General features: G+C 41.7%; 1 long non-coding RNA gene across 1 annotated transcript; it reads right to left on the bottom strand.

The window, feature by feature from the left end:
• Positions 1-3,042: 3,042 nt before the first annotated feature.
• LOC146871213 (uncharacterized) lies at positions 3,043-4,972 on the bottom strand. Its single transcript, XR_014959524.1, has 5 exons — positions 4,906-4,972; positions 4,235-4,328; positions 4,016-4,138; positions 3,836-3,909; positions 3,043-3,303 (listed from the first exon to the last, which is right to left on the bottom strand). It is a non-coding gene; the product is annotated as an uncharacterized LOC146871213 (long non-coding RNA).
• Between the last annotated feature and the right edge of the window lie 1,784 nt (positions 4,973-6,756).

Here is a 6,756-nt window from a genome sequence, read left to right on the forward strand (position 1 = left end):
CGCGCGCAAAAATAAATACAAAATAAATACAACTGCTCCAAACAGCAGGCGCGTGCATTCTGATTGTCCACGTTGTTCCTGTGCAATCTCGCTAAATATGCGATGTGGCATATAGAGTAATTTCGAGGATGTAACATAACAAGCGTAACACAGAATTACGCAGCAAACAGGAAATGTCACTTGGGCCTCGTAAAATGATAGTGTATGCCTATACTATATACCGCCTGCTGCACTACTAAAGTCCAGTTCTGGGTGGAAAGATGGAAAATATTTTGTTTTTAATTAATATCTCATTCCAGGTAAGTTATTTACTCAGAAGAGCTGATTCGTGTGAAAACTGGTTACCAACTCATGTGGACGCTGACTGGGTATTCTTAGCCATGCATTTTGTTGTTCTTATTGCACATGCTTAGTTGTTTCTTTTTTCCATCAGTTCCCCCGGTAGGCCACCTACAGTCTGCCTGATCCCCTAGCTGCCAACATGCCTCCCTACCCGTCTCCCTGCCTCTGTGTACATATCCATCTACCTGACTGCCCACTTGCAGACCTCCCTGCCTGTCTCCCCATAGAATCCTGCAGGCATCACTATCTGCCTACGTATACACCTACCTCTACCTACCTAGTGCCCTGCCTGCCAGCCTCCCCCTTTCTATCTACCCACCTGTCTGCCTGCCCGCACTAGCTGTTTAAGTCTTCACCTACCTACCTTCCCATCAGTATGTGCCTCCCTACCAGCCACCCTGCCTACCCATCTACCCACCTACCGGCCTGACTGCCTTTCTGACCAAGTCTCATCTACCTTCCTGTCGTCATCTCTAGCTACCAGCTTGCATATCTGCCCACTTACCTTCAGAGCAGTGTACAATGCATATATGTATACTTATTGTATACAATCTAACGCCTACAGACACAGACACGTAGCTTTACGTCAGCGTGTGTGAGCACGCACACACACACACAGCAGCAATATAATCATGTCCACGCGCGCGGACATGCAGGGTATGGACGCACGCATACCTGCACTTACAAATGCATATATTTATGTGTGCGTTCATTTATTTTATTCCACACTCTGGAGCTAAGACCTGAGCCTGCATCTCAGAGCTGGTGTCAGGCTTCCCAAGTGTGGGATTTACTTCTCTGCTGATGTTGGGGGGCGGAGGGGAGGGTGTAGAGGAGGGGTGGGGGGAGAGGGATGCGGGAGGGAGGCAGGGAGGGCTGTGTGCGTGTGTGAGCCAGGATTCCGCTCGGCTTTCCCCTCTCTGCAAACTCACCGGATCCGTCAGCTGGAGGAACAAGCATTTACAATGCAATGGTCTCGGCATTGGTAAAATTAGAGCTATTGGCATTGCTCATGACATTATTTTTGTTTATGTTTTTGAGTTTAAAACATTTAAAGAAACGGCATTGTCATGAGCAATGCCAATAGCTCTAACTTTAACAATGCCGAGACCGTTGCATTGTAAATGCTTGTTATCAGTGTGTGTTGGTACGTCTAGTTTTGAAGACTGGTTTCTATTTGATAGAGAAGAGAACCGTCAAGCATGTTAAGCTGATGCACAATCTATATTAAGCTTATTGTGTGACTTTCAGTGCTCAGCCAAAATCCTACTGCCAGAGGACAAATAGCTCACAGAGCAGAGACAGGCTGCAAGTAAACATGAAAAAGAAACATTGGCAAAGTCAATTGGTCTCCCCTATGTGAGGTATCGAAATTGTAAATGTTTTAGCTATGTTGTACAGCAGCGAGGTAGCTGCCCAACATGGCTCAAACGTCGAAAAAGGCAGTACCTATCGTAGGTGAGATCTAATGGCTTTTTCTTAGGCCTGGGCGGAGTTTGCAGAGTTTCACCCGGTGGAATTCCGCAGAGTTCCTGAAAAACTCAGCGAGATTGCGCGGTGTTCCGCAACCTGGTGGAGTAACTTAAACCGAGATGCAGACCTTGAATGCAGTCCTTCCTCGTAAAATATTTCACGTAGTCGATAAGAGCTATTCTACACTATATGTTGCCAGAAGATAGTGCAATATAGCTAAAAAAAGGAATCGAAAAATACATTATTCTCAAAAGCGATCATCCGTATATTTATACCAGATAAGAATCTAAATGTGGAGAAATGGCAGCAGCAACAATTGGCTCCATTTTTATCTGCTGGTGTCCTAAAACAAGGCTACCCGTTTCACTGGTCACTTTGTCAATGAGAAGAGATCAAGATAATGACATTACCTCTACGTCCCTCGTCCTCGACCCAGTCATCACTAATGAGGTATTCCACAAGACAGGAAACAAAACAGGAAACGCTTATTAGGCTACACCCACCCTCCCGTCAGGGGCTATAAGAACCTAGCCAACCAAAAGCACATCCTGTTTTGTTTCCTGTCGGTGGACCTGACGGGGACGCTGGGGTAGGTGCCGGACACTTACCTGCTTCATGTTGCTGTTGTCCTGTGGTGTCCTCCTCTGCTGGGCTTTGGGGGCGCTGCTGGACCTCCGTGGGACTTCATTGAGTCGGGCTGCTGGGCTTCCTGGACTCTTCGGGTTCCTGGTTGCTGGTCCTGCTGGGCTGTGCAGGCTTCCTCTGAATCCTGCTCCTGCTGCTCCTTCAACTCTCCTTGGTACAGGTTTGGTTGTTCTACATTTTTCTTGTGCTGTTGGAGCGCCCGTGTTGGAGTCCGGGCGCTCTCTTTTGCCTTTTTTGTTCGTGTGCTTTCGCTGGTGGAGCGCCCGGTTTGGGGTCCGGGCGCTCCGTGGGCTCCTTTCCCGATTGTCAACCATGGCGGGGCCTTTGTTGCTGGAATTTGAAAGCTAATGGGGCCCCTGGAAAAAGGATGCAACCTACCAAGGAAAAAGCTACGTTGGGAAAAAGGGAGAAACAACAACGATAACATTGATGGCTATGAAGGAAGGAGCAAAAAATTAAATCAATATGCAAGGTTTTCCAAATCTATAGAAGCTTTCAATTTGAACATAATACTCATAGCATGATCATATTTGTATTGATTTTATTTATTTAATATTATTTTAATATTTTGCTAATAGAATATCCAAGTTTCTTTCTAATGTCAAAAATAGAAGAAACATATAAATATACATATGTACATTAAACAATGAAAAAGACAGACAAATTTGCTAGTGACTTAAATCAAAACCACATATACACTTAGCCTGAACTCAACAATGATTCTGGACAATGATATGAAGGAAACGAAGACAAATTATCAGTAACATATGATGAAAAAGCATATAATGGGAAGACCAACGCGTTTCGGCAATGCCTTCATCAGGATTCCATCATTGTTTTTAACTAGACATAAAGAAAAAAGAAAATATAATAATAAAAGAGGTATATGTACATATATACATGTATGAAAAACCAGGATATAAATTTGCTCCTTCATGCAATTATACAATACTGGTGTTAAATTTAACACCTTACTAAAAACTACACATGTGACCAGCGCGGGATTGCTATGACCCAGCCCACAGGAAAGGGATGAAAGAGTCCAAAAATGACAATAAACGAGAAATAAAAAATATATTGAAACATAATTGAAATGTTGTGTATTATAACAATTATGCAAAAGAAGAAGAAGGAATAATGATATGCCTTCGTGGCCTGTATGTAGCTAATCCGTCTTTAATAGGTTTATATCTGATATATTGTTTGCTAACAAAGAATATGAGGAATCAATATGTAACAGATACATGTTTTATAGAACTTTATATAGCTCACTGACGACGGATATGAAAAAGGCCAAGTTGATACTAGTATAACGCTATTCTGTATCTACCCTACTGATGGCACTGACAGGGAGCTGTAATAGGTTGAAAATTACCTTAGTGTGGGCAACCAGTAACGTTGCATGAGGAGGCAGTGATAATTACAGATTCTTCGTTCGAATTTTAAAACCTGCACAGTCAAATACATGGAAGTCAGTTACTCAAAGTCTCAAAAAAAGTAGTTACAGAGCTCCTGTAGTCGTACACATATGCAACTCTGCTGCAGTGGAGCTTACCCTAGTGATACGATCCCAGTCCTTCTAATTGGGTGTCTGAATATATTGAAATGTCACTCCCTCATGGACATTCGTCTTATGTATTGGCGTGGCGTGATAAAGCTTCTTTCCAAATACCAATGTCTATAATGGAAGAGGTTTGATTTTAAAAGAAAGGTCCTTGGGAACAATTATTAAATTCAACGAGCGTTCCTAATCATTCACAAAGTTAATACTGACCTTGGGCACCTAGATGTTCATTCGTTCTAAAGAGTGCATAAATGCCTTAAATGTTATGCGGTGGATTTTGATATTTCCAGCCCGTATTTAGTTTCTGTTGAAAGAGATGAAGAAAGGAAACTCGAATTAGAAAGTATGGGGTTGTAAGTTAAGGCTAACCTAATTTAATGAATGATGGTGAGATTAACTGATGTGTCGAGCAGCAATTCCCAATCTATGACCCCTCGAATAAAAGTGGGTCTTTAAAGCTAACGCTTGCATAGTTTCCCTTCCCATGCGTGGATGCTTTCCCTACGTGGTGCTATCCTAACTACCGATTTTTGGCAAAGATATACATCAACTAAGGAATGCCGGTTAAGCCTTTTATAATTGTTGACCGTCGGCAGTTGCGGGGATGATTCAACTAAGAAATGCCGATTAAGTCTTTTATAATTATTAACTGTCGGCAGTTGCGGCGATAATGCGAAGGTCCCTTGGTGGCGTGTTAATGCAACTACTAGCCGCATGCTTTTGGGGGAAAGAGAACTACACCGAAGTTAAAAAAGAAGAAATTGCTGAATGAAATGGTATTTTTGCCGATTGATGTCTTCACATTAGTAACGATACTTGAAAATGTGCCACTAAAAAGGCAAGCTTCCAAGGTTGAATTGTCTAATATGAGAAACTCTTACCTCTAAGTGGGTAATGGTGTCAAACATCGGGTAGGGGTGTCCTGAAGTAACGGTTGCAAGAAAGAGCTTTATATCATTGGTAACACCCACCTCAATTGCGTCTCACAGTCTCTCCGTAGTTATGTTAATGGCGCTCGGTTACGTGGGCGCCATGTTGAAGAGGTTAAATAGTACCGTATCAACATAATAAAGACCACAAACTGATACAGCAGTCCCGGAAGATGTATACTCCCAATCAATGCGAAAATATCATGCCCTCGAGAAAGTCTGCACAGACAATTGCTGTATCATTCTAAATAGTACATATCATCATACAATAACTGAATTCAATGTACTGACTTACAGGAGATATTGTATCGAGAATTCATTTTATAAGCCCCTCTAAACAAAAATTATCAGGGATTTCCATGGATTGATCCCAGTGATGAATGCATACACTCCAATTAGATTGCCATATTCGTTAAATTAGGCGCCATCTTGGACAGGCTCTTATGAGTGTAGCCATATAAGTCCAAATGAAAGAAAATCAATTACATTAAGGCAGTTACATCAATAAAAGACGTTTATTAAGGTGCTGAAATTCCAGTTTAATAAGGCCGATATGCATGGAGCCCCCATGGAAGTATGCGGGATACCAAAAGCCGTGATCTTTATATTTTAGCAAAGGGAAAATTCATCATTTGGACATGGGAACTACAGGTCTAAATAAACGTTCCTTACATGTCAATAACACAGGAGGAATGGAGACCCAATTCTCGCTGAAGATTATACTTGTTTAAGGAAAAACAAAAATAGTTTTCACTTTTTTATATTTGATGGCTTGATCCCACGGTATTTCTTGGTTCAATCCCCTAGTTGATGTGCCCAGAATAAAGATCCAATAGACCTCCCTGACTTTTCTAGTTTTTTCTGTGGTGGTGCCTGATTTGGGGAGAATTTTTTCAAGAATATACCATTGCATTTCATCAGGGGTGTGGTTACTATCAAGATAGTGTTTCACCAACGGGGCTGACATTTTATAGGTTCTGATGGCAGATCTATGCTCTATCAGTCTAGTGTTAATTTGTCTGCCCGTTTCACCCACATTCCCTAATTTACAAGGACATATGATTAGATAGATCACATCCGATGTCTTGCAATTGTTAAGTCTAGTTGAGGAAATGATTTGTCCATTGAAATATAGGGTGGGTGACTGTAAGGCTGTATCACAAGATTTGCAGGTAGTACATTTGTAAGTACCTACTACTGGTTTTGAGCCATCAATAGTTAGTTTTCTGTTGTTGACCGGCGGTTTTACCCATTCGTGAATGCACTACATGATCTTTCAGATTTCTATTACGCCTGTATGCAAAAAGAGGCTTAGGAATCAAATTAGAGTTGTTAGATCTATCAATATTCAAGATTGACCAACTGGAGCAAACTGCTTGTCGTACACGTGCATTGAGCATGGAGTGTCTAGTAACGAAGATTAGTTGAGATTCTTCTTCCTTTTTGGTTTTAGTCAATAGATGTTGGCGGTCATAAAACCGCGCTCTTTTGTATGCATCCCTTACTATCTTTCTCGGATAGCCTCTCACTAAAAACTTGTTCTTCATATCCTGTGCTTTCCTGTCAAAGTCTTGGATGTTAGTGCAATTGCGTCTGACGCGTAAAAACTCGCCAAACGGAATGCTATTTTTCTGTGTGGTAGGGTGGTAGCTGTCATAATGGAGTAATGTGTTTCTGGCTGTAGCTTTTACAAATAGATTGACAATAAGGGCACCAGCCTCATGTTGGATTAACACATCTAGATATTCCACTTGCTCCGTACTGATGGTATGTGTGAAACGAATGTTTGAATCACATAGGTTA

Source organism: Triturus cristatus, chromosome 1_1 (genome assembly GCF_964204655.1).
Source record: "Triturus cristatus chromosome 1_1, aTriCri1.1, whole genome shotgun sequence".
Lineage (NCBI taxonomy): Eukaryota > Metazoa > Chordata > Amphibia > Caudata > Salamandridae > Triturus > Triturus cristatus.